At 32.8% G+C, this 13853-nt stretch overlaps 1 long non-coding RNA gene across 2 annotated transcripts; it reads right to left on the bottom strand.

The window, feature by feature from the left end:
- On the bottom strand, window positions 7482–13847 carry LOC109843242. 2 transcript variants are annotated; one of them, XR_002247591.1, is made up of 3 exons: window positions 13526–13847; window positions 8179–8334; window positions 7482–8085 (listed from the first exon to the last, which is right to left on the bottom strand). It is a non-coding gene; the product is annotated as an uncharacterized LOC109843242 (long non-coding RNA). The 2 variants fall into 2 exon arrangements; XR_002247590.1 differs by having other exon boundaries at window positions 7482–8334.

The following is a 13853-nucleotide window of genomic DNA, read 5'->3' as shown; positions in this document are numbered from 1 at the left end:
GGCCGAGACACTTGGCCGAGACACAAAGAGTGTCTCGGCCTTAGCTGAGACACAAGTTGTGTCTCATACTTGGATGAGACACACTTTGTGTCTCGGCCTTGTTCGAGACACGTTGTGTGTCTCGGCCTTGGCCGATACACGTCGTGTGTCCCGGTTGCGCATCTCGACTTTTTTTCGCATACTTCCTTGGTCCGATCTCGGAATGATGCGATTCAAAGTGCGTTGGAAAGCTAGAGAGGAGATCTACAATCTATTATGAGTGAATCATGGGTGGAGTATACGAGACATGGGTGGCGCTTTATCTTTTATGAGTGAACCGTAACTCCCGATCAGATCGTCTCTTCGTTATTTCGTCGTCCCGTTGATTCGTACGCTTTGTTGACTTGCTTCATGCACTCGTCGACATCAAATAATCCCCTTTGAATCAAATAATGATACTCATCGTCTTCTGTCTTGAGCTACATGCGGGAACCTATACGCAATTTTTAACGCCTACACCAAGTAGTGTTACTAGTCTGATCTTGTGCAATTTACGTCTCGAGGCGTGATAGGGTTTTAGTTGTATCAGAGCTACGTTTGAAACCAAGTTAGAATTTATTTTGAATAATTTCTAAAAATTTGAGTTTTCAAATTATTTTAAAAGATTTATTTTCAAGAAAAATGAAATTTTGTCAAAACTAGAGTTTATTTGAGATTGTTTGTCTTGGATATTTTCAAAACTTGTGGATATTTTGATGAAAATTCTAAAAAGTGAAAAGTTAGCATTGTTCTCATGATAACCAAGCTACTCATACAGAATCATCATTTGCCAAATGCTAAATTAAGGTGATCATTAAATTTAATTGCACTTTTGTACCCTTATTATCTATTTTATTGAATAAATATAAATTGCCAATATCAGTTGTTCTATGAATTTATAGGAAATAAAGAATTTATCAAATAAGAGCTCAAAGTAGTCCAATATACCTCCGCTTGAAGCTTACTTCTAGAGAAGCCAAGAAAATCCCAAGAAAATCAGAGCAAAAATGACTACAATAGCTCATCAATGGAGGTACTGTAACATGTTTTAAGTGGAAGTGTGTGGAATAATTTTATTTGATCTAGCTTTGAATCATCTAAGACTACCCATCTTTCAATTATGAAGCCAAAAATCAAGTTTGAGCTAATTGGAGTTGTAGAACTCAAGATATGGTCATTTTAGTGAAGCAGCGACAGAACAATAAATTATCTACAATAGCTAATCGATTAGCATCGGTAATCAAGTAGTTTGTAACAGAAATGATTTAATAGTTGATTTTGATTTCTTGGAGCCAAAGCTTAACCCAAGGGCTGATGTTGATTGCTAGAGGCTATAAATAGGGGTATAGAGTGGGGGTTTGGAGGTGTAAAAATTTTGTAAATTTTTTTTAGAGAGGAATGCAATCTTAATTAAGAAGACCTTTTAAAATTATAATTTTTTAATTTACAATAAAAAAAAATCTTCCATTTTAAAACTTGTTCTTCTCCTCTTTTAATAATGAAGATGGAAAATTTGCTTCACAAGGGGCCAACCCCTTGTAATGTAAGTTTTTATTTTTTTTCTTATTTTAGAACTACATGTTTTATAATTTTAATTATTAGTTTTATTTTATATTTAGTAGATTAAATTTATTGCTTTGTAGTGTAGATTTTCTTTATGCTTTTCTCTTTTAATAATGAAAATGAAAATTTGCTTCACAAGGGGCCAACCCCTTGCAATGTAAGTTTTTATTTTTTTATTATTTTAGAACTACATGTTTTATAATTTTAATTATTATTTTTATTTTATATTTAGTAAATTAAATTTATTACTTTGTAGTGTAGATTTTCTTCATCGTTTGTAGTGTAGATGTTCTTCATGCTTTGTAGTGTAGATTTATTTCTTGCTCTTTATTACTCTGTAGTATAGATTTACTTTCTTTCTTAATTTAATTTGTAGATTATATTTATTTTCTTATCTTTATTGCTTTTTAGGACAGATTAACTTCCTTTGTTTTCATTTTGTAATATGATTAGCTAATTGTTGTAAAAGAAATCTAGGATTAGATAAAACTAGTTTTATTTCCTTCTGTGTTTTTGAATTACTCTCTTTATGCTTAAAATAACCATATTAGGATAATTACCTAGATAATAAATTGGTAGAAAAAGAGTTTGATAGTCTATGTTTTTTCTTAAGCTATTAATAGGTTATACTTATTCAATTATAAGGTTACTATCTAGTTGTTTAGTTTTCTTTCATGAGTAATAATATTGCTTAGATATGATTTTGATAGGTTATACTTATTTTAAGTTACTTAACAATCTATATTTAGGAATATAAGAAATATGTGAATACAAAGAGAGTAATTCCAAAATGCAATTTGAAATTAACTTGTGAATTCAATCATAGATTTCTATTCTCCTCACTTGATTTCCTCTATCTTTTCATTCAATTCTTGTGTTGATTTCGTTTTATTTTTTATATGCTATTATTTTGTTCTTCTCTTTCTATCATTACTCCCTCTTGTTTTAGCCTTTTGTCATTGTGACAAACCCCTACCCAAAATACACACCACTTTCCTTTACATTTTTATTAGTTTTATATACAATTTAAGAACCCAAATAGGATTGTCTTTCTAATGCTTTCCTTCTCCATGGATCAATATCTATAAATACTATAATTTAATTGTAGTGCACTTTCAACTATAGAATTTTTTATTCCAAATTAAGTTTTTGGCGTGGTTACCGGGAAAGGTGCATGTAATTAGGACTTTTCTATTTTGGTACTTTGATTTGTGTGTTTCATTATGAAGGAATAACTTAGAAGAAGAAGAATGAATGCTTGAGAGAAGATTCACTTTAAGAGGTGACACCCCCTTACAAAGGTAAGTTCTCTTTTTAGTATTTTCAATTCAACCTTCTTGTTAGACTTTTCACATTAGAGAAAATTAGTAACTAATAGTTAAAAAATAAAACCAAATTTTCTCTTGTTGACCATAATAAAATTCACTCTCCACTTGAGTAACTATTAACCAATATAATAAATCCAAACAATAGCTCTCTCTCATATTTATTTATTTGTTTGCCCTAATTAAAAAATATTTTTCTTTCTACATCTCACTTTTAATTCTTAGGGTTGTAGTGCATACAATTAGTAGGAATTCACCTAAGTGATTTGAGCATTTTGGTTTGAGCACTCACTTAAAAATACTTTTAAGAAAAAATTATTAATTAAGACAATGTGAGGTATTTCATCACCCTTTTCTTTGTCCACAAATCACTAATTCCTCACTACACGATCCTAAGCCTTCTAAAACTCATTAGATATTGGACCTTAAGGATTCAAGCCTAATAGAAAATAAGTTTTAAGTGAACTAATTTAAGTTTATTTAATTTTGTTAGTGTTTAAGGCAAAGTTTAGGGGTTGCGTAAGGTGCTCTACAAAAAAAGGTGCTTAATTGGTCTTTAACTTTGCTCTAGTACTGTCCTTACCTAGCTAACTGATTAATAAACTTGGATCTTTTCACTAAAGAGTTTTTAATTAGAAGTTGGTCTAATTGAGTTTTGGCTTAACTCTATAATTAGGAATGATTGTTCAAGTGATTGCTTTTTAATTTGTTTAGTTAGATTCTCATTCTTTTCATTTTTAAAAATCTTTTAGATCTTTCAGTTCTAGTTTCCCTTATTAAAAAAGAGAAAAAAATAAGATCCTTTTCTTAGGTTTTATAAATAAAAAACTTAAAAAATATCTTTTACTAGCGCATGCAAGTTTGGATTAGGGATAAAGCCAATCGCTTAATTTATGTTGAAACTATGTTTAAACGAAAATAAAGATCTAATCCAATCCACCTGTTCTTCATGGTATGTGATATCCTACTAGAAATGTAATCCCTTCCCATCTTGCATTAGACTTCTCGAAATTAATAGTTTCCATTAGGAGCTTAGACCATACTTCGTCAACACACTTCCTAATTTTTTACTTACTGAGTCCAAAGATGCATATATTTTTGTATCCAAGTCTGAGAAAGTTTATTTTATGATTAAGGTTAGAGGGTTATTTGAGGATGCAATTAAGCTCAAATTTGTCATTTTTGCTCTTAAGGACAAGGCTAAGAAATAGCTATATAATTTTCCCACAAATTCTATCTTTACCTGAGACAAATTTATTACTATTTTTCTAAAAAAATTCTTCTCAATCCACAAAATGGTAAAGCTTAGGAACCACATTCACTCTTGTAGGATATATAATTCTAAAGGAACTATTCTTGAAGTATTTGACTGGTTTAAGAATTTTTTATCTAATGTCCTCATCGTAGTTTAAAGAAATGATGTTTATGCCAAATCATCTATGAAAATTGGATTATTCTTCAAAGACATCTTTAGAATCTATGTGTTAAAGGGATTTTATGAATAAAAATGCTAATAAAACCTAAGAATTTTTAGATAATTTATTTAAGAAAATCATACAATAGAAACATTATGATGAAGGAGTAAACAAATTAGTGGTCTTTCTCTAGAGTCAAATATAGCCTCTAAAGCTAAGATATCTATAATTTTGTGTTAGTTAAAGTCTTAAAGTCCTGAAAACCAAAGAACAAGCTATAGCTCAAGTCAATCAAGTTCCTGCCTTAGGATGTTATAAGTGCTTATCTCAAGCCCACGTTTCTGAGGAATATCCTCTTTTAGAAAACAATCAACCACTAAATCAGGTGAACGTTGCATTTCATCATCCTGGAAATGATCAGTTTTCTACAGCCTACAATCCTAGTTGAAGAAATCATACGAAATTTGTATGAAATTAGGGAATTTCTCCAAAAGTTAAAATTTTACCCCCACTTCAACTCTATAATTTTCTAGTAGAAACACAATTTCGTTAAATAACCAGAATAATTTTTCACAATCAAATCTACCTTATCCAAACCAGTCTCTTCATTAATTAGTAAATCCTGCTCTATCGATTTTTTATCATGAGAGATGATTCAATGACTTAGAAAAGAGTTTAGAAGCCATGATCAAATCTTCTACACAGACCACTAATATGTTGACTCAGTCATCCAACACTCTCAATTCATTCATATAGATAATCAGTCTATTACTCATTCTAACACTCAAGCTGTAGCTAGGTTAAAAATCCAACTAGATCAAGTAACTAGTGTCGTGAGTGAGAAAAAGAAAGAAAACTTTTTGAGTTAACCTGTAGCAAATCCTAGTGGATCAAGTTAAATCTACACAGCTCAAGTGAATGAAATCCATAAAGTACTGTCAAAGAAATAGATAGATAATCAATTTAGAATTCCTTTGGATCAAACTCTATTTTATTCTTCTCCTATTTAAAATGCTAAAATAGAATAAACTCTCTCCTTCTGGTAACTATGTTCAACAATAACCCCCCTGTCAATGACCAAGAAGCCAAAAGTAAACTTGAGCTCAATCTCACTAGGTTTAAGCCCATTGCTCCCTTTCCAGATAGACTCATGCATAAAAAAACTTTCTCCAGATAGAGAAAATTTTAAAAACTTTTAAGTAGGTAAAGGTTAATATTCCTCTCTTAGATACTATCCAAGAAATCTCGTCGTATACAAATTTTTTGAAGGATTTTTACAGGAAAAAAGAATTACCAATATTCTCAATAAAGTTTTTCTATCTATCAATATCGGTGACATGCTTACAAAGCCTATGCCTTTGAAAAATAAGCATCCTAGTTGTCCTACTATCTCATGTGTCATAAGAACTATCTTTATTGATAAAGCATTTTTAGACTTAGGAATTAGTATAAATCTTCTTCCCTATTAAGTCTATCAACAGCTCAGGGTAAGTGAATTGAAATCAACTAGATGTACCCTTGAGTTAACTGACAGATCTGTAAAAAAATCCAATAGAGAGAAAGAGGATGTTCTGATCAAGGCATGAGAGTTTCTTTTTCTGGTTGATGTTATAGCCTTAAAAATGCAGCTCATTTCCAATCTTAAAGGTCAAATCCTAATTATTCTGGGTAGACCATTCTTAGCAATCCCAACATTTTCAATCCAAGAAACTAGTATCCATCAGATCAACTCTTAGAAGTGAATTACATCCAAGGAATATCAAGTGAATATAGAAGGGGAGTGTGAGTCAGATCTTACTGATCTGAGTTCTGAGGAGGTCATTAATGAAGAAATCAGGCTTTTTGATGAAGAACTTGAATTTCTAGGAAAGATGGAGCAATCAACTCATCATGTTTCAATCATAATCCCTACTTTACATGGTGAATAATTACTTTCCACCACTTTCATTAGTTTGGTTCAATTTGAAAAGAGAAGAAAGTAGTTGATGTGTGAATATATTCCCTCATTTACTAGTATTTAGTTCAAATTTAAAAAAAGAAACCATGATTGTGATCACTTTGGTGTGCTTACCACCCAAATAGGACAAACTTATTGCCAATCATAAGTTGGGTGAGAATACTCACGATTTGAGGGACTAATTCCAAAATATGAACATTTGAGGGAGGAATTTTAAAATGTTTAACGATTTGAGAGATTAATTTTAAATTTAAGGTAATAATTTGCAAAATGTTTAAAGATTTGAGGGACTAATTCCAACTAATTATGAATATTTAAGGGAGTAATTCCATATCTTTAAATATTTCAGAGACTAATTTTAAGTTTTTATGAACCTGTTTGAGGGACTAAATTCAAAATATGAACATTTAAGGGAGGAAATTTAAAAGTGATTAAAGATTTGAGGACTAGTTTTAAATTTAATGTAGTAATTTGCAAAATGTTTATAGATTTAAGGACTAATTTCAACTAATTATGGACAATTAAGGGAGTAATTCCAAACCTCTAAAGATTTGAGAGACTAATTTTAAGTTGATGACGTAATTTACAAATTTTTAAAGGATTTGAGGGAATAACTGCAAGCATTTATTAGTTGACTGACTAATATTAGTATTTGAGAGGTTGAGGGACTTTTATGAAAATTATTTACCAAATTAGCATACCCACTGTAAATGAAGCCACAAAAATACACCTTGAAAGTTCACGGGACTATTAGTCCTGTGAATTTTGCAGAATCATCATACAGGAATTGGTTTATTTGCTAGACGTGCACAAAAACGTGCATACAGTAAACGAGACTACTAGTCCTGTGGATTTTGCCAAAATAAAATCCACGGGACTGGTAATCCCGTAAATTTCCTGGAAACACAATTAGTGTACAAGCTCATCTCCAATCTCGTCTCCTGTGTACATAAGTACAGTGTGAAGTCATTCCATGGAGGAAGTAGAGGAAGTAATGCTTCCAAAAAAACAAACATGTTTTTTTCCTCAAAAATAGCTTTAATTCTTTTACTTCAACTACTTCATATGATTATTTCTGTACAAAACAAGTAGGCCCTAAGGGAAGTAATGAAATGGTAATAAGATAGTCAAATAACTGAAACTAGTCATGCAATGAAGAATGATTTACAATTAAGTATAGTTTAGACCAAAGAATTAGGTGAATAAAAAAAGTTATTATCATTAGGAAGACCAATTTGCTTACATAGGAAAAATGGACACAACAATGGGAAGTAAGTTATCAAAGCATTTACAGAATTTATGAGCATATATGTAAACACTATTATTCTCAGCAGCAACAAGATTGCAAGTTAGGCTAACTAAGAAAACCATTTGCTTTCAGGCTAGGCTCAGCTTCTTTGATTGTCTCTTCTATTGGACTGAACACTAGACCAAGATTTATCAGCTTTTTTGCTGCGTCTTTGCGTGATACTAGTCCAGGCTGGGTTTCTTCAGTAAACCAGTAAACAAACAAACTCAGTAGTCAGTTGAATAAATCACTTGGAGTTTGCATTATCAAAGGAATATTCATTGTGGTAGTCCATTATATCGGGCGAGGACATATACGCACCGAATCATCACTGATCTGTGCACATTGTACTCTAGACACAGTTGACGGTTTCAGCAAAGTCTTTGAACTGACATATCCCATTAGTGCACAAGTGCCTTCCAGAGGCACTTGGAGTCTCCAAGAGCAAAACTTGTGCAGCAGCAACATCACGAACATGATTACAGCCAAGCCAGTGATATTGCTACATGTCCTTCGACCCTTTATTTAACCAAAAACAAAATATTACGTAGAAAGAATACCATAATGAAATTAATCTACATAATTTATGATTCAAGCAGCGTATTGTGTAACCTTGTAATAGTTGTTGGAGGATTGCAGAACTGGCATTGAGAACAGTGAAGGAGCAGGCCAAGGCATGTTGATGGATTGATGACGACGATGTCCATGTTATACTTCTCTGCATATTCCCATGCTATTTTTTCGGCTGATGTCTTTGACACTGGATACCTTTTCCGTGGGATTCATGTGGGAGTATAGTCTCAAATTAGAGATTAAAGAATAATTAATTTCAGTAGAAAGTTCGGATATATGTCGAACAACTTAAGCTTTTGGGTTAATTTGGCTAGTTTAACTTCCAGAAAAGCCGAATATGCATACTAAATAGCATGATATGGGAAAAAGAAGTATCTTTATAGTATATTCTTAAAATCTATTCAATATCCAGGGTTGGATCTTCTATTAAGCTAATTCATCTTCAGCCTTCCATATATTTCACAAATGGTATCAATATCTGATAATGCATACAAAAAGGATTGTGAAGGGAAAAGTGTTAATGAGGAGGCATAAATTTAATGTTATGGTGGAGGATGAAACGAAAATATAAGAAGGAAATGAGAGCAACAGGCTTTAAGGGTCAAAGTTTAAAGTAGTTACGAAAAAAGACAAGTCCATGAATACAGTTGAATTCGAATGTTGAGATTAGCAGCTCTATGTTCAAAGAATAAGTAATTGCTACATCCTTAAGATAACTTCAGTAGAGGACGAGATCAGGGAAAGCTGTTGATTTTATTCATTTGGTTGATTTTGGTTGCTGCACTGAAATTATGTTAATCATCCTGTTAGTTTTCAGAACAAATGGTTTTTTTTTTTTTACGTGTAGCAAAACTTCCATCTTTCCACACTAACAATTCAACTCGCTAGTAACCACTATCAAATTAAAAAAAAACATATTAACTATTGTAGGATTCAAGAGATGGAATCTTTACACAAAATATAATCTAAATGTTGTACCTTTAAAAGTTTGTAGTTATGTGTTCATATTATAAATAGAAAGATTTGTTAAACAAAGAATGTTATTGCCCCTGAATACTATGTTTATATCATATATACTTGGTGGATATCCAACTAGGAAACAAATCCTTAAGGGAGTGTTTGGGAACATGGATTTGGGTTTGAAATTTCTAATCCAGTGCAGCTCAAATCCAAATCTTATGTTTGGACTTCAATTTGGGGCGAATTTGAAATCAATGCATTTTGCAAGAGTGGATTTGACAGCCCAATAATCAGGATTTCAAATCTCAACCTAATGCCTGTGATTTGTGAAATTCACTCTCCACCAAATCCGATCGTGATTACTCTTTCATCTCCCGACTCTCCCCAAATCATCGACTTTCCTCTCCGCTAACCCTAGCGGTGCCCGTCGCCGCCCCTCTCAACCTATTATCGCCTATCTCCGTCCATCGTCGGCACCTCATCTTGAACATCGCCCTGTCAATGCCGGCCACCCCTTGCCTCCTACCCCTAGCATTGTCTCGTCTCCGTTCCGTCGCTACCCCTAGCAGCCCGTCACCGGCGCCTCTCCCTGAACATTGCATTTTCATCTCTCTCTCTCTCTCTCTCTCTCTCTCTCTGATTTCTTATCAAACAAAAACCCTAGATTGAGGGAGCTATTGAGATCCTTGATCTCTAAGTTAGTTGCAAGTTCTTATCACTATGGAAAATATTATGTTTTCATCATTTTGTTTGATCCTCTTTCACTTTGACATCCATGTTCATGTTGATGGAAAGATGAACTTTTTTTTTCATATTTTTGTTAATTTCTTTTGTTGTCCTTTTTTTAAAGTTTATTTTGTTTGCTAGATTAACTTTGATAGAGTTACAATACCATGGAGTGCGTCTCTGATTGAATTTTTTAGGAAATAACATATCTTCTGATAATATTTTAGTATCTTCAAGTTTTATGAGAATGTAAAGAGAAACTCCCCAGTCTTTGTTACACACCTGGTTATGATGAAAAAAATTTAGTTTTTATTGCTGCTAGACTTTGGTCCTTGTTGGTGGTAGCTACATTCCACATAGATCACTTGCTCCAGGCTTATGTTGCCACGTACGATTAGATATGTGAAACACAGATTTTGATGAATCGATTTAAAAACTCGATGATCTTTTTACCCCTTGTTTCTTTCTTTTGATGATTGCAGGTGCATTTGGGAACTTTTTCAGCTCACTCCCTTGTCTCAAGGAGCATAACTATCACAATGCGGGTAATTGGATGTTATTGTTCTGATTCTTTATTTACCATGTTTGCTAAATTTTGTTGGTAAATGAATTTCAAGTGATTATGTCTGCAACTTTGGATCTTTCTATGCACAATGCCAGCTTGATAGACTATATAGTTTATCATGTTGAAGCTTTGGACACACTGATGTCATATGATCCAAATTAGTTAATAGGGGAGTATAATTCAAACTCGATATTGAAAGGATTAAGCAAGTATTCACATAGCAGGAAATAGCATGCGTGTGTAGTTTTATTACATTTATATGAGGCTTGACGGTATAATTTAAAGTCAATATCGAGTACAATTATAGCAAATACAACACCCATGACTTGGACAATGATGCTAATATTGGAAAGTATGTACATGTTCTTTAATTAATAATTTTTTATAGATAATTTTTCATAGGTGGTAAGCAATGGATTTGTGGCTAACCCTATGGAGCAACTCTGCTCATGACTTTGCTACGGGTCTTAAAATAAGGATTTTGGTTTTTATCTGGGAACTCCGTAGAATGATATGCTCTCATTAGGAATTTGATAGCTCACAGAGTCCAAATTAAGTACAAGTTTGCAAACTTTGAAGTAGATCAGATTTAAAAGTAGATAGATGCAGTGGCATCGACTCAGTTCTGGAATTGAGGGTAGTTCTTTAGATTTATAATAAAAAGGGTTATTTTCAATTAAATACCCTAAAGTTCACTCTATGCTAAACTTGGTAAACCGAAGGGAGTTTTGCCCAAAATATTCCCCAGAGTTTGCCTCTTTTCCAACTTTAATACCCAAAAGTTTGTTTGTTTAGAAAGTACCCCCAAAGTTCAATACAGTTTAACCTTTATACCCTTAACTTTAGCAAAAAATTAAGTTCGGATGTCGAAGTTAAATTTTGTTCAACTTTGGGCATCAAAGTTCAATTTTTTTTGAATTTTTGGGTGCCAAAGTTATGTTCTTCGTATGTTAGGGTATCTTTGGCAAGAAATTTTTAGGAATATCGAAGCAAAATTTTGCTCATCTTTGTGGTATTTTCTGGGAAAATACATTGGGATGTTTAAGTTTAAATTATCCTAATAAAAGTAAGTATACTTTTGATGTAAGCATAAGTTTGATATTGTGTATATTCTGGTCTAATGATTGCTTCATTTACTTCACTGTAGGTGAATTTCAATGAAAGTTTGATGAGATTCGTAAGAAGTGGGTCAAGGAATCATGAGTTCTAAGTCTCGGGCGAAAATCAAAATTACAGAGAGAATCCTAGCTGACAAAGCTGCTTAAAAGATGATTTGGACTTTATGCTTGAAATTTTGAGTGAATTTATGATATTTTGATGTTAGTCGTACATTTCCTGAAGACTTTTCCTAGGTTAATACTTTCAAGCTTGTGGCTGAGTTGTGAAACATTTTGTTCCTATTGTAGACTTCTAGCAAAGTTATTATGTTACTTTAGTTATAACTTTGCAATAGTCTACTTTCTAGAGTTTTATGTGATTTACTTGTTAGAATTTAGAATGTTCTTGTTTGATGCATTTGCTAGCATCATATCTCTATATCTTTGAAGAAGCTAAAATGACATAATTTCAATCTCCATTCGGAAGTCTCTTTTGGTTCCACATTTAACATTCTCGCTTTGAGGATCGAGTTATTAACGGTTATAAAAGCATGCAATAATACAAGCTCACAGTAATGCCTTCATTTGAATGTGGTATCATTCTCTCATTCACACTTAAGAGCTAGTTTGGGGATCCTTCTAAGCTTAAATGATTACTTTGTTTGTGAGGCGCTTTGAATTTGTGATCAATAAATTTGACAATCATGTGTATGCAAACAATAGATTTGAAATCAAGGGATTTGAAATTCTTTTATTTAAAAACTATATCCAAACAAGTGATTTGTAAATCTATGGATTTTAAATTTTAGATTTGAAATCATGAGATTTCAAATCTTTATCTCAAATTCAAATCTCATTTCCCAAACGCGGCCTAAGTAAATTCTCATAATATGACTATATAAGCAGTAGCCTTCCTCATTCTCAGGTATCATCAGAAATCAACAAAGAGAGTATGCAAAATATGGATCCAGTAAATACTTGTGAATCTATGACTACCTTTCAACCCTCCCCATGCAATCGAGGAGTAATAAATGATCTGCAAAATCTAAACAAAGGGAAAAGATGATCATGATAGCTCTACATGGAGCTGACAAGGTAAAGAAGTCTAACGAAGCATATTCCCAAAAGTATTGTGACTATATGCAAAAATTCCACTGGGGAGATAGGAAAATTTGTATGAACAAAGTAAAATGCTTGGTTAATGATGAAGAATTTGCATTAGAGTTTAAAGATGACAAAAATGAATAGCCTCCAACAAGATCACATCTACATTTATACATCACTACTATGATATATGGGTAGAAGTTGATTGAATGATTATCAAATACTTTGGTTACTATACATCTAATTAGTTGTTCAAATTTGATTTGTAAGATCATCTAATAACAATCAAATGTCTTTTGGTATGAGTTTATTAAATGAAACAGATAAGAATATTTATATATTTAATTGTTTGATTCTCTCAGATTATCTTAGTTTAGTATCTACAGTTACTTTGTTTTGGGAGATGAAGTTGCCAAATTGATTTTTTTAACCAAACATTCAGAATCTATATACTATTACTAAAAGTTGTTACCCTTCAATTCGCCACTTGGCAAAAATGCCACTTGGCAAAAATGGCCCATACCATTTTAAACAACACTTGGCAAACATATCAATTGCTATCTTCTTGCAAGTGACACTTGTCAAGTTTCTACAAAAGCTCTCCATATTAAATTTGAAATAAAAAATAAAAAATAATAAGTTCTCCTTGAGATTTGAACTAACTCTCTCTGCCTTTTCAATTTTCCAAACAAGACGTTTCGTAAACTGTTTGAACTGTTTGTATTCTTTTGCTACATCAATTTCTGTTATATTAAACAAATCTGTGCATCGCACGGGCCTAAAACTAGTTATTGATTTATACGCAGTTGAAAATGACTAAATTTCTATTAAAAAAGACTAAATTTCCAATTTCCAAACAGCTAAACACAAATTCTAAATAAAAAACTGAAGGAGAGATTAAAAAAATGGCAGCTTTTAGATTAAAAATCTTAACCTCTCTCTCCTCGCAGTAATCAAGACCAGCCCAGTACTCCTCATTCATGACCCTCCCCTTCTCCCATCCAGGATTCGGCACCTTTGCCGATATCGATGACATCACCACGACCCTGCGGGCCCCGCAAGACCTAGCTGCCTCAAGCACATTCATTGTCCCCTCCACTGCCGGCACCAGAACCCGACGATTTCGACAACTCCGGTCAGCTATGCGAAGCGGTAGGGGGGAGGAGAAATAGGAGAAGAGGGATTAGAGGCGGGAGAAAGAGAGAGAGAGAGAGAGAGAGACAGCGGTGACGAGATGAGGAGGCGAGAGGAAAAGAGAATGT

Source organism: Asparagus officinalis, chromosome 5 (genome assembly GCF_001876935.1).
Source record: "Asparagus officinalis chromosome 5, Aspof.V1, whole genome shotgun sequence".
NCBI lineage: Eukaryota > Viridiplantae > Streptophyta > Magnoliopsida > Asparagales > Asparagaceae > Asparagus > Asparagus officinalis.
Note: the sequence above shows the minus strand (reverse complement) of the source record. Positions and strands in the feature narration are given on the sequence as shown.